The sequence below is a fragment of the Oxyura jamaicensis genome, chromosome 7 (assembly GCF_011077185.1).
Source record: "Oxyura jamaicensis isolate SHBP4307 breed ruddy duck chromosome 7, BPBGC_Ojam_1.0, whole genome shotgun sequence".
Classification (NCBI taxonomy): Eukaryota; Metazoa; Chordata; class Aves; order Anseriformes; family Anatidae; genus Oxyura; species Oxyura jamaicensis.
The window spans coordinates 18,467,161-18,486,182 of record NC_048899.1 but is presented as its reverse complement, the minus strand read 5'-3'; the positions used below and the strand labels follow the sequence as shown (position 1 = coordinate 18,486,182).

The following is a 19,022-nucleotide window of genomic DNA, read 5'->3' as shown; positions in this document are numbered from 1 at the left end:
CCAAGTGATTCCCGTAAGGTTGTTCAAACTATACCTACTTCTTTCTCCTCAAGAGCTCATGTCACCTAACCCCAAGAGTTACATGGCACTGAGCTGTACCTCACAGCAATCGGTGCTGGACAAGCAGCCAGCCTCCCACCGCAGTATATTCTGGTTAGAGAGCTCTTCAAGTCCTCATATCAACCAGACGTGCTTATTGACCGTACATACAGGAAAGTAAAAAGGGCAGGCCTTTGTCTCCAGTTATAATCCAAGAAGTGAGTTCTCACTAGCAAAATCTCTCCACTCTTCACAATTGCAAAGTTATTTCATGTTGATGGGTGAATCAAACATTTCATATCCTAAGGAGCAACAAGAGCCAGCCAAGAAAACACACGTCATTTTATAGAAAGTGGTCTGGGGAAAGGGATGCACAAGATTTGAAGTACAAGCCTCCAGAAGGCAGAGGCAATGAGGTCAGCTGGCTCCAATTAGCACTTCACCTTTATCACTCACTGAAGTATTTCCTTATGGGCTGAGAACCACCCCTTATTCATGCCTCTGCTGACTCACAGGAGTAGCAATCAGGCTTTAAAGGGTGGTGTTCTTTCATATACGCAAATTGCCACGAATCCATTGAGAGCAAGGCCACATTTGACATATCTGCTTCTATGCCCGACTATCCACTAAAAAAAAAAAAAAACAGAACACAAAAACAAACAAACAAAAAAACACAGGATGAACAGTTCTAGTAGCTTGTACTTAAATTACAGCATCATTCTTCCAGGTAGTAGAATGTGCTACAAAAACAGCACAATAAAATGACTGAGATAATCCATACTGCCCACCCTGCATTCCTCTCACTCAGCTCACATGGCATAATTTGCCGAGCTTATCTACCTCGGTGCCAGCCTTTAGTGCAAGCACACTATTTACATGTTGTTAGGAACTGCTACAGAATGCTATCGTGGGCTCAGGCCAAGTCACTAAGACTCCAGATTGTGAGGAAACCTAATGGAAGAAGTCTATCAAATAATGCTGCCCTTTCCTTAAACATCAGCTGGAGCCGATAGATATAAGGCTGAATAAATTGACACTGTGTGAATAAGCTGATACACATAAAGATAAATAAGTCAAGAAAAAGGTGAAAAGGCACCTAGTATTTCATGCTGGATCACCCTGCCAGCCAGAATTAAGCACTGAGCAGCAGCCTGCTGCTTTTAGCCAAGAGCTGGGCACGGGGTGCGTGCAGACCTGAAGCCTTCCCTTCTGCTCCGGCAAGACCGCGCACCCTGCCGCCGTGCTCAGCCGGGCTGGGCACACGCCTCTGGCACTGCCGATCCTGCCTGCGTGCCGGCCAGATGCTTTGTTCTGTGGCTTCTTGTCAGATAATTTTAATTAAACCTTCATCATTACAGATGACATATGTTCACCATTCCCCTTCTATCCCACGCAATATCTATACACACCAATAACTGCTTGCATTCTGATTTCTAAATAGCTGCAGTGTGTACACAATCACAGGCATGTTTGTCACCTATAGCAATTTAAAATGATTACGAGCATTGGAAATTACGCTGAAGCTAAATTGGAAAAAAAAAACTTGAACACTGCTGCCTATTAAATGGCTCTATGCATCATAATGCACAAGAACAAAATTACCTAGCAGATTAACAATGCACAACCAGCACTGCGGTAGAAATCTGCATCAGCTGGAAAAATTATATCATGCAGGCTGCCTCTTACATGAGAGGGGTTTGTGTGTCTGTGTGTGTGTGTATGTGTAGGGGGGTTGTTTGCTTTTGGAGAACCTCGTGCACTGCCTGCAGAAAATAAAATGGCAAAATTAACCCTGCCCATCTGACAAACGTGTCATGGGGAATGTCTCATGGGATGGTTATAAAACCACATTAACAGACACGTCACAGCACATGTGACCACTGGACTCATTTACCCAAACCACTTTTAAATAACTCAAATAGCTTCACTGTTCGCCCTTTAACAAAAACCAGCAAACAGCCTCACAAGGCTCTCTAAACAAAGAGCTGAATGCAGACATTTCTGTCCAGGCAAGTCTCTATCAAGGAAAGGTTTGAGATAAATGCAGTGAATACAAACACGCTAAGGATATTAGGCTGAAAGTTACATCTCTCAATTACCTATTTAGTCATGACCGCATCTAACATCTCCAGAACTGAAATTATCTCCCTCTCCATAAGTACTTCACTATTGCACCTTAAATTAACTGTTACTTGCTTGTCCACCAAGTTTTGATCTACTATTTGAGCAATGCCCAGCCTTACTATCTACATGGTTTGTTTTGTAATGCCTGCCCCTCCATCCTTCCCAAGTATTTATATTTATCAACCTCTGTGCTAAATCAAACCAGCAGCAAAGCTTATTTCTTTGCAAAAACCTATTAGAAGACTTATCTCGACTAATCTCAGCATGTTAGTAGTCAATATCTGTGTAAACACAAGTCACTCTACTTCCCTGCTGTCTTTCAGACTTGATAAGCACCTGCTGCCCTTACCCCAAGACCTGCTGAACTGAGGAATGCAAGCTGAAGTTCTTTCTTTTCGTTAACACACACACACCAGCTTGAATTTGAACTAAAAGCTGCTGTCAAGGGGAGAAGAAAATGCCATTACTACTGGTGGATTTCCTGCAGCAACAGATGATGCTTTCAAAATTTACTTGTCTCTTCAAAGTATAAAATGCTGCCGAAGTCTCAATGCTCATAAGGCCAAGAGAAATCTGGTTGGATAACATCCCAAACTAGAGAGAAACCAACAAATGTAGAAAGACCCGATCTGCTGCTCATCAAGCAGACAGCTACCTTCCCGTGCACCCAGAGGAGGCTCCAACAAACGTTTCTCTAGATGGATGGTGACCTGAGCAGCTGCAGCCCAGCAGCCTTAAACACAACTAAAGCCGGGGGCATTTTCACCTAGAGGAAAAAGAAAAAGCAAACTTATGCACATTGGAAGGTGATTGGCATGGATAGCTCACAAGTCCACCGTCACACACGCTATTTTTCATATTCAATAGAAAAGTCACTCAAACCTTTATTGATTTTTTTTTTCCCCTGCTAAACAGAACCTTTTGAAATTTGTGACCATAGTTCTGTTGGGAAACATGTTTTAGAAAATGGAAAGGCAACATCACCCATTTCAAAATTGAAAAAAAAAAAAGTGAAAGCTTAGGTCAAGATTAAGAACATCAAGCTTTTAGGCATAAGTAATTGAACCTTGATATATTACCCTGGTATGCAATACAGACATGCAGTAAGTGTTATTTTTAATTATTTTGAAGTTAACAGGAAGACATTTGCCAGTTAGATCCACAGAACGTCGGTTATGAAAATATTTTCCACTAGTACTGACAAAACACTAAGCCTAAACATGCCGTAACTGCCCTAAAAACGTGAATACTCTTGCAAAAAGAAAAAATACTGAGACACTCAAACTATATTAAAGGAGAGTTTTGTTTTGTTCTTTAATAAAAATAAAAATAAAAATAAATAAACCCGAACAACTCCAAACCACAAAAATCCCCCACCTTCCCCTAAGCATAGATCTAACTGTAAAGGAGAAATATGATGCCATTCTTTCAGGACTCCTTCAGCACAGAGTGTGCTCCCCTTGCAGTAACTCGAAGGTTGTGGAAGATCTTGAAATAATTCAAAACCTACTGAGAAGTTATTTATAACATGCCGAGGGACAAAAGCTACAAGCAGCACAGGAGTGTACTGAACACTAGACTCAGGCTTCATTTTTCAAGTACTGTCCTAATAGCAGCACCAGAATGTGCTGAACACATCTGTACAACTCCAGTCAGATGCTTCAAGACGTCAATGAAAATGCCTCGTTTGGCCTGCCAGCCTCCAGTAGGTTCAGTGTAATGCAGCTGCTGGAATTCTCCAAGAATAGCCAATGCTAAAATCACCTCTTTCTTTCTAACATCACCTCCTGCTTTATATAAAATTCAATGGCTACCTGAGTTTCTAGCTCAAAAAAAAAAAAAAAGGCATGGAAATTAGATGACATTTGTGCACTCCTGGGGCTTCTTACCTGACCAGGAACCCAAAGCCTCCAAAAGCTACACTGTAGTCCAACCTGGGTTTACACGAGCTGTCTCAGTTTCAGGTGCTGGCTATACATTGCGCCCCAGAGACATGCCTCAGGAGCACTCCCAGCAACTCTGGCTGAAGCCCTCGAAAATAAGAAAAAACACAAACCGCAACCACTATACCCACAACCACCCTGAGGGTTGAGGTTTTAAGCTCAAGTCACCTGCTGGAAAAAAAAAGAAAAAAAAATAAGACTTCATAAGCTTTTTAGGAAGTTCCAAAAAGATTGCTTATTTCAATACCTTTGAACTTCCTGCTGATTTTATTGGTTCCACAATTACAGTTTCCTCATCTTAGCCCATTGGGTGTGTATTCCACTAGAGCAAATACGACAAAAAAACTAATGTGGTAAGAATACTTAAAGGGATTTTATGCTCTGGAGTTTAACACCAGTGTTTCTGTAACTACAGACTTCCTTAGCACAGAAAGCTTCTCCAAAGCACTGCGAAAGAGAGAACGGGAGTGAAGAGAAACAGGATGTATCTTCTGACCCCCAAACCCATCAGGAGCTCCCTATAGCCTAGACACATACGTAAAATTATTTGATGTGCACAGGAGCTTGCTTGAAATAAAGACATTGCAACCAGACTTGAATTGTGTGTATATTTATGTATTAGATATGCAAGGGGTCCTCTGGATGCCAGTCCCCAGCATGCCCACTGCGGCACAACAAGGGCGATGAACTTAGGAAGGTCCTACAAACAAACCAGACATTTTGTAAGGAAAAACGCGCCATTGCTGAACAAGCTCATCATACCAACAGGAGCAGTGGCAGACTGAAGAAAGAATACGCTGAGTCTTTGTCTTACCAAGTTGAAGACAAGCCACTGCGCGGTATCAAATGCACATTCTTGCTTCACATCAGTGCATGGCCAGGACGGGCGAAGCACTGAGAGCCACGCAGCAGGAACCCTAACCACAACCTGCTCAACTCGGGAGGTAGAAAGGAAACTGAACCACACACCTGGGTTCGCTGGAGAGCAAAGACAGTAAGCCCAGTTGTAAATTCTACAGTTAATGGCAATGGCACTCAAATCATGTGGAATTCACTTTCTGGTGTCAGTGAGTATTTACTAAAAGTCAAAATATTCAGGAAAAGCTGTGACAGGTGGAAGTCCGCTGAAAAACCAACCACAAGCAGTAAGATCAAGAAAACTGCCTATCGTAATTCACTGCTCTGTTACGTACCTATGGTCTAAAAAATGTAATACAACTTGTTTTTTCAGAGACACCGCCAATCTTACCTTATTACATGTGAAACATCTAGGACAAATCCACTCAAATGCCAGTGCTACCATCAGTATTCCTTTCAAAACAGTAGCACGGTGCCAGTTTTCTGAGTAAGTACCTTTCCAGAACAAACAACAGTGGGAAAATATTTCAGGACAGAAACATTTTCACATCTGAAACTGAACATCCCCCACTCCCTTTTTTCCCCTCAAATACTGCATGCAATCACAATTAAAGCTAAAGAAGTCATTAAACAAGTCAGCAAAGGGTACGTTGAAAACAGTTGTCTACACACTCTGGAAAGGCCAAAATATTGCAAGTTATCCTTTGAAGAACTGGGACTGAGAGGAGGAACACTGCCCATTTGGATGTTACATGCTTGCAAAGCAAAGGAACCACCTTGAAAACATTTCAGAAGGCATAAGCTCCCACAAGCCATTGTTTGTCACTTGAAGCTCCTTGAGCTCACAGCCAACATTCAAGACTTCTTAGTCAAGTATTTACTGCAGACAGTTCTGCCAATGCCCAGGATATACAGGACTTCATTTTTGTTCACGTGAACAGGCAAAATTCTGCAAGGAACCCTTCCAACCGCCTCCCCTAGGGGCGGATCCCATTGCCAGAGCTCTGTGTCATGCTGGTACAAGGTGACGGGTAAGGAGCTGCACATGCAAACAGGAAGGCCAGCAATATCCCTGATGAGCACAGTGACATTCCCAACATTATGCAATAAACTCAGACCAGGTCCAAAAAGAAATGAATGTTTTATTTCAGCTACATACGTTTTACTACAGCTGTGCAAGCAGCAGAGCATTTGGGGACAGGATACGTACTGACTTGGAAGGAAATTAGAACCAAAGGAAGCTTGTTTTATGTCTTATGGTCACGGAGACAGGACTGCATATACTCTGGTAAATCAGCAGTACTCAGTAACCTGCTCCGTAACCCAGTTCTAAAGCTGAGCCCTCAGCTTGGAACTGCTTTCACGTGAAAATAAGTATTCTGCCTTGCTCATGCTTTATCCATACTACACGCAGGCAATGTTAAGTCCACTAAAGCTGATGTTTCAACCTGGGGCCCTAAAAATACAGACCAGCATGCCTGCTTGAAACACACCGCATTTCTTCTTTATTTGGGGATGGGAAGGGATTTGTTATCAGTCAATTCCTTACATACTTGGCAAGGGTAGAGGTTAAGGCAAGCTGTGATATATGTACTCTGTAAGTACAGAGAAGAGGAGCCTAATCCCAACACCTTTTCTCAGAGGGGAGAGGGGATGCAAGGTTACTGCAGAAAACCTCGACGCATGTTGCCTATACGTCTGACAGAATTGCTAGGAGCTACTCAAATAATTTATTTTGGTGTGCTCATTCCTTTTCTACTCCAGCTGAATAAAAGCAATCCTAGGTGAAGGCCCACAATGTGCCCACAAGCATATTAAAGACCTACAGAGATTTTATAACTATAATTAAGTTTGAACGACACAGTATACTTGCATTAAATACTAACACATGACTGAAAGCACATAATCCACAAGCACAACAGAACCTCTGTTTTGATGGGAAAAAGCATAGGAGGGAGTTAACATAGCATCACTTAACAATCACCTGGAGGAAAACTATAATTAACAAAGCAACTAACCCCCCGTTCGTTCTAGAGTCCCGTATTTTCAAGGTTTCTGCTCCCCTACCAAAGCAACCCCAGGAAAGCTGCCCTTCCCAGATGCTCGTGTGTATCACTGAAGCTCTCAGGGCAGCAACAATCCATTTTGTGTGGAGGCAGATGTGGGAAGGCAGTTTCATCACCTGCTTGCTGCCACCAACGATGATGAACAGCCAACAGGAACTTAGGGAACTGGGCTGGGAATGCATGTCTGTAGCAAGGGAGTAAAAAAAAAAAGGGCTAATGAAAATAACCCATAGGCTTTACAATCTCCAGTTAAATAGCAGCAGCAGCTCCTCATTCCTTGCAGACCTTCTGCCTTGATATAAAAATTAGAGACAACATGGTGCCTCCAAGCCAGGTCTTCACAGACTGGTTGAGGTGGGGAGTGACCCCCGGGCCCACCCACCCTAGCCCCGCTCCAGCAGGGACACCCCAAGCAGGGTGCCCAGCCCCACGTCCCGGCGCCTCCTGAAGCTCTCCAAGGAGGAGACCCCCCAGATATTAATGCTTCCTAATATCTGACTGCACCCTGCATCCAGAACAGTTTCAGAAAATTCAGATTAAAATTGCCCCTGTACGCACTTTGGTAAAATGTACCCAAAAGGAAGTTTCTCTCCCTTGAGCAAAGCACCTAGCGCAGACAGTCCTGGTGGCTGGCTGCTCTGGCTGAGTCTATGTTATGGAAGATTCTGGAAAAATCATGAATGGTATTAAGAACCGTACTCATCAACCCTGCAGGACCTAGTGCCAGAAGCCACAGTTTGAATGATGGGCACTTCTGAAAGATGCAAGTATAGCTGAGCGACAAACAGATCCGTACTTGAATCATCACTGTCCCCGGAGATAAGACAATTCGTTTCTCCTAGCAAGCTGCAGGAATGGATAGGGCATTTAGGATTATGTGTTCCAGAGAACTAAAAAAAATAAAATAAAATAAATCTCCGTTTTAATTTAGGCTTGGTTACAGTCCGGGATCCTCAAAATCCTTTCCAGAAAGTGCGTTAGCTGGGAAGCCATAGCAGGCTCTGGCTCTCCTCTGCACCCCGCACTGCTGACCTTTGAGCACGGGGCTGTCTCACAGCAGGAATTCCATGCGCATTCCTGGAGGATCCAGCCCGCGGGAATCAAACGGTGCCGTGCCAGCCACACACCACACCTGGCTAGCTTCAGCCTTTGTTCCTCCACTGCTCAGTTCATCTCTGTTTGGAAATAGTTTAAGAGGGAGAAGAAATTGAGCAGCACGCAACATTTAACCACTAGTGGTAATTCAGATCTGAGAGGATAACAGAGCACACCTTGGGATGCTCTTCAAAATGATTTTTAGCAAGCGTTCTTCCATTGTATCAGCGTTGTTTGCTGCAGGAAGATGGCAGAGCCACAAGCCTTAAGATGCCTGCAGTGCCCTGTGATAAGCCCCTACTTACCAGTAAGCCTCCTCCCTGCTTCAGGTTAAAAATAGGCAAATACGAATGGCTGGAGGTTAGCAGGTAATTTGCTCACACAGAAATCAGAAGGCAAACGCAGACGTCTGCTGCTGCAGAGCTCCCACAGACCCAAGAGGCAGGGCAGCCGTACCAGCTGGCGGGCTCAACCACCAAGCCCGAGCATAAAGCAAACCACCAACACAATTTTGCTTCTGTGCTTCCCACCCATTATGCTCACAACAGCAGGAGATAAGGGAAAAAAAAAAAAAGGCGAAGGATTCCTGCAACCAAGCTTTCAGTGCAACTCAACGTGACTGCAGAATTACCACCCCTACACCAGCACAGCAGGAACCCGGCCTGCTCGCACGTCTTCGTACACTGCCAAGGCTCCACGCACAGATCCCACTTACCTATCTCAGCCTACTCTTTTCAGTAGAGAATCGTTTGCAAATTTGGGGCCTGCAATCAAATTCTCAACAATATTACCTTGAGTCACCCAGGAAGTCTCGCAGATATCTGAACTAGAAATCAAGAATTCCCTCTGAGAGCTTCGTGCCCTCTGCCAGAGGGCCCCATCCATCCCCACCTCACCCAGAGTCTGAAGCTTGTTCCTATGAGCTTCACTCCTCGTTCACAGCAACATTATGAGCTCAAATACCATCAGTTGCAGCAAACACTGATTTCTCCTAACTTGAAAATATTTAGGGATTTCTGAGACATGAGATATGCTTAGACACTTCTAAGATTAACAGTGAGTAATAAAGGTGATTTGAAGTGGAGCTGCTTGCCTTCAGTGGCATTCAGCTAACACCCATTCATGCCATGCCTCGAGAAGAACTGCAGGCCACCGGCAGGATGAGCTGCCCCAGAGCTCTGCTCGGGGCATACAACAAGGGTCAGGCCCCAGAAGAGCACTCACTGCCCTTTATGAGAAGCAGTTCACATGTCGCATGTTTTCTTTCAGTCAGATAAAACACAGCACCAGCACAGAAAGCTAACCACTTTGCTCAAGCCCAAGCCCAACTTTCTCACCGGGTCTCACATACGAGGTATTATTGATGGCTTTTGAGGCACGGGTGTGAACAGCTGCCTGCCACCGATCTGTCTTAACTGAGACCAAAAGCTTTGCAACGACACCATGAGTTGGAACAGCCCATGCACTTCTATACTCTCTTGTATATATATGTATATATACTCATATATATACATATATATATATATATATATATATGTATATATACTCATATATACTTGTATATATATGTATATATACTCATGCTCTTCTATACACTCTTTTCATTAAAGCAAACCATTCACTGAAAAATTTAACAAGGATGTTTTGGGTACTAGGGAACTGACAGCCGGCATGGGAGGTGTACTGAAGACAACAAACTGAGCATCCTTTATAGTAAAAAAAAAAAAAAAAAAAGGATTATTTCATGGAAGCCACTTCTGGAAGTAATCATGAAGCAGTAGTTTGAAAAAATCTCACTTGGAAACACACTCAGCTGAGTTACTTCAGTAGAAAAGGGCACTGTTCGGTGCCAGGCTAACCAAGTCCCACAAGGTGTGCCTTGAGCACTGGTACGCATCTGTATGGTAGTACTCGGCTCAGTTCTCACATGAGGAAACAAGAGGAGTCCCTCAGCACTCACTTGTAGCACCGAAGTGCCATCACAAGCTGCAGAAGCCCTGGCCTGGCTACCTGGGATATGGGGCAGGCGAGGGGAGAGAACAGGGGAAGAGCAGAGCAGCTGTGTCCTCCCAGTGCTGGCGGTGGAGCCAGGCAACCCCAAGGCATTGCTGGCTACGTTCTCATCTGCAGACCTACAGTAGGCCGACAGAAGCTTTTGAGTGCTTTTGACCCAACATCTCCAATGCCTGGGAAACTCCTCCTAAATAATTGAAGGCCTGCCTTTGCCTTCAGCAAAGGAGTTTTCCACAGAGAGTCTTCTCTGTGTACAAAGCATCAGCAGACATTCAACAGCAGAGGTTCAGTTTTAAGGATGTTTACCAGTCACTTGAAGTTACAGAACCAATGGCACATTAGTGAGACTTAAACACAAGAAACACAAAGATTAAGGACTAACAAAGCTATAGGAACAGTTCAAGGAACGTATGCCTATGGAAAAAAACACTCATACCTCTACTCACTCGACATGGTATGACTGACACCTGCTTACCACATGTTATGAAGCCAAACGGAGCTGGACAACACAGAAAACCAGTGGCCTGTGACGATGTACAGATGCGCCCACACAAGAAAGAAGGGGCACAGGAATGGGTTTCAACAAAACAAGAGGAGCAGTGCAATACAAGCAGCTTTCCAAACAGTCCCATCGTGTATCAGTACACTGAACGAAAAGGATTTGGTTGGATTCTGAAGCAGCAGTGACAGATGCCAAATTCATGCCCACTTTGCAGAGTTTGAGCTAAGCAACTTAAACCCAGCTCATTGCTTTCCCTAAGAATAAAATCATCTTTAAAGTGACCCATGGACATTTACAGGGATTACAGTACCAACCTACAATACCCGTTATGTAATAGCAGTGATAAAAAAAGCAAATCATAAACAGCTAATTAATTACTTGACAACAGACAAAATCATACCTGTTTTAAAATAAGCATAATTGCTTAGTTTACCTGAAAATTAATTCTATTCAAAAGGTTGAAGAAGAATGTGTTTTTCAATAGCAAAAGCATTCAGAGATTTTCATTGCCCACCACCTGGAGTCACAGCAGTCTAAAGCCAGTTCCTGAAACAGGAAGGATAAATCACTCTCCCTTCTCAGCAAAATGACTCAAGCCAGACAGATGGATTTGTCTCTCACCAAAGCACTGCCACAAGATAGCAAGGCTTGGTTCCTTTTAGGTACCTAGTGAAAAGCAACACCCCCAACTCCAAGGAATAAGGAATGAAGATGGATGTCAGCATGGAAAATCACAGATTGGCTGGACAGAAGTTACCTGTACTTATTTATTTTCTACTTAAACAATCCTTGGGGCTTCACACATCGAGGGAGGATGACAACAGAGCTATGTATATAGAAAGGACCAGAAGGACCAGAGAGCAAACTAGAAGAAAAATATGAAAACCTTTAAATCAGGAATTATAGCAAATTAACAAAGATTCAGGGCAGCCAAAGAGGACGGGACAAGAGGACATACAAGGCAAAATGGATAGCAATGGTATTCAGTACAGATCTGCCATAGAGGACTGTGAGGAGGAACAGCCTGAGCAAGGAAACCAGCAGTATGTTTGTCAGGATGTCGCAGAACAGGTGGTTTTCAAGTCAAGTCGGGCTAGAGGGAAAACCACATTTCTCTCCAAGTCTTGCATACAATACCCTGAAAGTTGTGAAGAGCACTACATATCTGAGCGCAACAGCTTCAATAATTAAAACTACAGAAGAACTGAACCTTGTATGCTTCACGAGCACAAAGTGAGATTTTTCGCTGCAGAACTTGGAGATTGAGGCAGAAAAGCTGTTGCCTTGCCAACATAAATATTTCTGTATCACTGAACAGAGGAGCTTCTGAATTGGGATGTTGCATAAGGAACAGTTAGGTCAACATCACAGTTTCCCAGGCAGCCTGTCCGTGATACAAATGTAGTCACAGTCCTGGAAGAGCAGAAGATGTTTGGGGCAGTATGTAATTCTGACGCTCATCCCAAAGAAGGCTTCAGCTTTCAAGAACTGCAGGGAGAGCATCATCTTTGCAAAAATGCTCCATAATAACAGCGCTAGAGGTGCTGGGGGCCCTTGTTCTTACAGCAACCAACCTGAGAAAAAGTGCCATTTTATAGTGACAGTAAGCACTAATGCAACTGTACACCAAGACAAGGATGAAACAATATTTAGGTCTTAGGACCCGCAAAATGTAGGCACCCACTGCAGGAAGCAAAGCAACTGAGAAAGGACTGCATGCAGCTTGCTAGAGGTGTTGCACGTCCTTGCAACTACAACTGCATTGAGTATTTTAGCACCTGCTTTGCAAAACAGTTTTCCCTCATGTCTTAATCACAGGCACTGCCATTAAGCCACTGTTCACATGGGAATACACAGGGGAAAAAAATCACATCATGGTATTACAGAATCTTCTCCTCAAAATACATGTGCATGTACATATGTACACATTAAACCCAACACCAGCAAAACAGTGGTTTTGGAAACCGTATTCTCTAGTGAATCAGCCAGAAAAGCCTACTGACAAAATACATAAAGCAACTAAACAAATAACACTTGGACATGCCAGGAGCTGACAGCAGTCAGCACAACATTTTAGCTCCCCTTCAAATCTGACTTGCAAAAACTGGTGTTTAAAATGTCCAGCAAGGGAAGCTCTGCTATGGGACTTTATCTACGAAAGTAAAGCTTACCTGACAGCCATTCAAACTTCACTGTATTTTGGATGCTGCAAACAACAAGAACCCTTTGCTAACACCAGGAAAGGAATAACTACACAACTCTTTCCAACAATCTTTCAGATTGCTTAAGCACCTGCAGGGTTGAAATCATCATCACCAAGTCCAGGTGCTGAGAGGACACTTTTACCACTCCATCCAAAACCAAACATTGTTTGAACAACTAGAACTGACGGATAAATTTTGACTTCACAAGTTATTTAACTTATTAGTTCCTTCTATCTATAAGCTGGTGGAAAATAAAGTCACATGTAAAAGGTCCCAGTTAATTTACAAATAACACCTCCCATATTCTTTAGATACAAGCCTGCATACCATCCAGGTGGAATACTTATAACCAGGAACCACACAAATAATGTACCTGTCTCAGAAATGCCAATTACTGTAGCTGACATTAGGGCCAAATCCCATGGGAGAGTCCTAAAGACTTCTCTACGCTGCCTTTATACTCTTAGAGATTTACCCTGTACTTCAACTTCAGACAAGTGACCTTAGCAGCTTTGTCTGTGCAACCTCAAAGAGCAGAAATCTAAACAAACAGCACCCATGAAGATACCATTAAACTCGGGAGAAATCACCCCATGAATATTCCTTCATATTAGACTGATCAAGACTAGCATGACTCGTAACCAGGCCCTCACACCCTGCACACTGCCCTGAATCCCTGAGCAACCTCCACTGCTGACAGCTCTTGTTGTACAGCAAGCCAGCCTGAGCTACAAGCCAAGGCTCGCTCGCGTTCTGGTCCCACCACACTGTAAAAACCTGGAACTGTAAATGAAGATGAACCCCCAGCGAGAGCCTCGTGCAGCGGTGAGGTTACACAGCTTGTAGGAGGCATGCAGAGCTGAGGAGCAGCCGTGAGCACCAGAGGCAGCCAGGGCTCAGCCCCGCTTGCCTCCTCATCACCTCGACAAATCACAAGGGCCACTGTGTAAGTTTTATTAACGTATTCTGAGGTTAACAAAAATCGTACAAAGCTGTAGTGCACTGTGTGCTTATTGTTTTTATGGTATCTGTTGCCTGTTTTGTTGTAAGGAAACAGTTGGTACTGTTTTGTCAATAACGCAGAAGTATGTCAAACACTGTCATTACGAAGCAGCCTGAAACACGAACACCATCAAATGCTCCGTTTCAGAAATTCCATCGAGATAAGAGCTTGATATTGCACGCTTTTCATGAACAGAACAGATTATCGTTTCTCAAGTTCAATATACTGACATTTCTTTTTCCTTAGACATGAAAAAGCCCATTCTGTTTTTTTTTGGCAGAAGCTGCCTTTCGCTGTGTTTACTGCAGTTGCCTAGGGGAAATCCTAACACCAATTATCAAAAGCAACACTATTACATTAACAGTCTGCATTAACAACGGCTTTTTTTTTTTTAACCCTGCGTGGCTCCAAGTGAATGAGAATACGCACGCATTTACAATAGAGCTGCATTCACTCTCCACTTTCCAAGTATCTATTTCCAAGATTATAACCATGCCAAACAAAACACTAGCTACATGCTCTTTCAGTACCCTATTTCACAAATCATTTGGCAACCTACTAGCTGTACTTCAGTAATCAGTATTAAACTGCTAATGGTCATCAGCACAGTAGTATGGAGACTAGCTCTGGCTGCAGAGCAGAGCCAAGCCATCACTCACAACTCACGCGTCATTCCTCTGCGTTGACCTAAGAAGCTGAGAACTGAACACAACCCTAACGAGCTGAAGTTCTGTGCACACAGCACAATGCTTTTAAATTGTATTTTGCCAAATGCAGCAGCCGACAGTCGGTTCAACATCTGGTACAAGCGATTCCATCTTTCTTGTGCAACAGAACTGCTAAATCCAGTAACAAACTGCTAACAGCCGAACCAGCGAAGCTGGAAGTTCTCCTCTATAAGCAGTATCCATGAGCAACTTCAACCTTTCCTTGGGACTCAGAAGAGACCACGTGCTGTTCCACGGGCACAATCCACTTCTGAAAAATAAATGCTTCTTTTTCACCTCTAGACTTGCTAGGGTTAGTTAACGGTTCTGGGTTAACCTCATCTTTCCTGTCACACTGAGCAGCCTCAAATTCAGAACTATTATCAGAAGGGTACAAAAAGATCAGGCTTTGCATGCTCTTTTCTTTGTGTAAATTCTGTTTTAGTCACCTTCACATGAGCTTCAGTAGATCCACACAATGTGCTTATCGACACTGGTAAACCAAGCGATAGGCAGATTTCTGGCAAAATACATATATGCTAATGTAATTTATGGAGTTTAGTTATAAGGGAGTGGAGATGAATGCCTCTACAATGATTGTACATAAGTATTCAGTGATATATCACAAGAAAGTTATCCATTACTGTCATTAGCTGCGTAACTGCCAAGTTAATATACAGCAACATTAAAATTCTACATTTCTATTTTAACTGAGAGGCCGTGACTGCTAGCATCTGGCATACACTTTAATATTGTGCAAGCTTTAATCCATCTCATTCTTTAATTCAGCCAGTGACCTTAATACCACTTCAGTTCTTAATCATCTGGCTGTATCAGTGCAGCTGGCATTCATTTGCTTGACACGGGACTGCCCAATAAATAATAACAAAAAACCCTCTTAACCAATGCTCAACAATGCTTAGCCCAACTGCAATTCCTTTACCTGCTGGATCTTCTTTTCACAATGTCTAGACAACACTTACTCGCAGCAACCGAACCAGCCAGAAGACTTTGAGTCTATTAAAGAGCCTCCCCAGTGCTGAAAGACCACAGACTTATACCAACACACCACCAAAACCCTCCAAATCCAACACGGCACCAAGAGAGCCAATTCCAGCACAGTGGCAGCACGTTGCCCAAATTCAAGTGATCCAAAGCTTAGCCTGCTCATCCATACGAGTCTACAGGGCTAGGGCCAGCACCATAACAGCGTAAAAACGGATCAGGGTAACAAGCAAGAGACATCGCAGAACTAACAAGGATTCCCAAGCGAAGCTCTGCACAAAGACTGGAGGCCTCCCACCAGTAACTTCAGTTTCCTTCTGCTTCCCATGACTATGAACTGTGGAGAATTTGAGGAAAAAGCTTAAACATAACTCCTCTAAAATATCACCAAAAATCAAAAGAGCAGTTTATAATTTTATAATCCACTTTTTTTTTTTTTGAGTCTACTAATCTGATCCACAAATCTGCTTAATACATCCTCAAGAGGTGTTATTCAAAATTATCTGAAAACAAAAGCAACAAGAGAGGACCACTGAGAGAAAACCTGCTGTTCTAAAGCAGCCCCAGTGCTGTCCTCCTCCTCCAGAGCAGCGCTGATCATTTCCCAGATTCTGAGAAACAATCCTGAAAACTTCAAAGCGAAAAAAATGTTTCAATGAGGAACAAAATTTCCCTTGACCAGTTCTTCCAAGTAGTTTTAAGGGGGAGGGAAGGGTGGAGGGGTGAATATATAAGAATATTTCTTGATTCCATCTACAGGTCAAATACCATGACAGAGACCACTAAAATAGGGACTGGCGTACTTCAAAAAAACTAACTGATATTTTAGATAGAAAAAACACTCCATTAGTAGAATGGTAATATCAGTACAGAATTCGTCTACAGTACAATGATTATTTCAAAATGGACAAAAACACTTCCCTTATTTCCATTTCCACCACCTCGAGCAGCAGCCTTAACACCAGGTTCCTCAACAAAGACCAACTCAAACCCTCGCAGCAGCTGGCATGCAGTGCTTCAGCAGCCGCTCACTGTGCTCCTGCTACAGGGAAGCATTGGAACCACCTCTGCCAGCCGACCGCTACCACCACCCAAAACCTCGCTGAGCTTCAGGCCAGCAATGCCATGGCAAATGGGTTTGCAGGAGCAAAAAGGAAGTGTTTGATGCCCAAAGACATTTTACTGACCACATCAGGAATAATTCCTTCCAAATCAACCTTCTCCCACGTCACAGCAACAAGACGTAGGATCAACTATTCTTCCCTCTTGCTTTAAAAATTCTGGAACTTCAGCTTGTTCAGAATTGCGTTACATGACTAAGGTAATTAGGAACAGATTTTCAACATACATCACACAAGCTGATATTGGGATATCTGGGCGATTATTTAAGTTGAAAATGTCAAAGGCAAGTTTGTAAACTCATACTTTCCCTACAGACCTTAGGCAGGCATTGCACAGAAAGTACAAAGTCAAAAGACTCACTCACAGCACCAAACATGTTAAATACCAATGTCACATGGGAAGCAAGTTTCAAGTAATAAATTTTTTACAACTGGTTACACAAGAAAAAAACATTTAAGTAAGGATTTCTCCCATACTTCCATCATTACTTTAAAATCTAGGCACAGGATAATCAAGAGCATACCAATTTTATTTCAACTAAGAGAAGCCAAATTGTCAACACACGAGTCTTGGCTGAACAGCAGCTCATTCCAATCTTAAAATACTAAAATATATTTGGCACGCTAATCATAACATGTCATGAAACTTTTCCTCTTAAGAAGCAAGAGGGGAAATTAAGGACAAAATTTAAACTTAAGCTTTCTGGAAGGACACCAATAAGCGACAGCTGAACCTTCGCACAGAGGCGCTGCGTACCATTTTGCCTTGAATGGCAGGATGACTTGCTGCACTTCTCTGGATAAAAAAAAAAAAAAAAAAAACGAGAAATTGGCCAAAGATGCTGGACTGACAGGAGACCTGCTAATCCATACCAGAAGCCTGCAACGCAGCTACCAGCGCGTAACCGCACCACTGTCCCCAGGACACGTGCTTTTTGGAAAATGAGACTGAACACTTCCTTGGGACAGATAAACCTGATACCAGCACGTCCACACAAGCCTCTCTGGAACATCTTCATGCTGCATATCGGTGGTTACTGATTAACCCAAGTCTTCAGCTTATCCCAGGCTGAAAAGGCTGGGCTCCACACATATATGGTCATATACCATTAAAACGGAGTAACAGCTTAAGCATATTGGCACAGGACAGGCATAAATAGTCATATGAAGCAACTCTCTGTTGTGGTTACCTCAGGCTTTAACCAAGGTCAGACCACAATTTCCGCCACGATTATTATAAACCCACATAAATGCCTCTACATCAATAAAATATTACAATCCTCAGTTACTAGCTCTAAATATTCGGCTCTGCTCCTTGCACCTCAAACTCGGGGCATTCTCTTAGCACAGCTTCTGGCTGGGGGAGTTGCAGCAGGCTGGTGGTGCAGGGAAGATCCCCTGCTATTGCTTCCCCACAACAAAGCACCCTGGCTGCTTTCTGCAAAATCCACTGCTGGACCCGTGGTTCAAGGAAAGCTCACATATTTTTCATTGATGACTTTGTTTTTACAACTGCAGCAACCTATAGATTAGCACTTAGTGCTCAACAGGTTAGCATAATTACTAGGCAAACATTTGATCCCCGATACTTTATAGAGAAGCACAGCTAGGGAGAAAGCACACACGGCGTCCCATGTCAAAGCCCTGTAACCAGCATTTCTGGTTTGACACGTCCCAGCCAGCACTGCCACGAGCCTCTCAAATCCTCACTGAGCACAGCTAGTCAGCTTGACTTCCATCCCGCAGTAAGCTTCATTTTTGAGTTCCTCCTGCATCCTAAGGGTTCACGAATCCCAGAATTGCCAACCTGCTTCCACCTAGCATTAGTAGCCCTTGGCACTGGAAGGTTTGGATTACACACACCGTGTAAGATTGTGCTGCACTGTGTTCTCAAAAATATCATTCAGCTGACGTATTTTTGAGACAAAAGTAGTGTAGGACTTAATAATTTACATAATATTTGCCTAGTCCTCCAAGGTGAGGAGACATTTCTGACCACTGTATCCCATCTTTGGGACTGCAGAAGGGGAAAGGCCTGGCACCGCACAGCACTGGGTCACCCAGTGACCTACATACAGCAGCACAGGAGTTCAGCTTCCACTGCATAATTAAACAAGCCATGCTGGTCTCACCCAACTATCCTAGAAGGCACAGTGCATCAACCCAGAGCGCATTTTCGTTCACAAAGCACACCTAACTGACCCTCCTCAGAACTGCTGTGCTATGCACCTGAGCAGAAAACACTACCAAGCACTTCAAATCACAGAGCACTGCATGAAGCAGCGATTGTCAGCTCATGTACCTACATTCCCAGCATAGCATTTCCCTCTCCTCACACATGA

At 43.4% G+C, this 19,022-nt stretch overlaps 1 protein-coding gene across 6 annotated transcripts in view; it reads right to left on the bottom strand.

Annotated features, from left to right (window-relative positions):
• The window catches only part of AGAP1 (ArfGAP with GTPase domain, ankyrin repeat and PH domain 1), a 361,585-nt gene that overhangs the window by 269,590 nt on the left and 72,973 nt on the right, over positions 1–19,022 (bottom strand). The gene's annotated exons all lie outside the window — the stretch shown is intronic.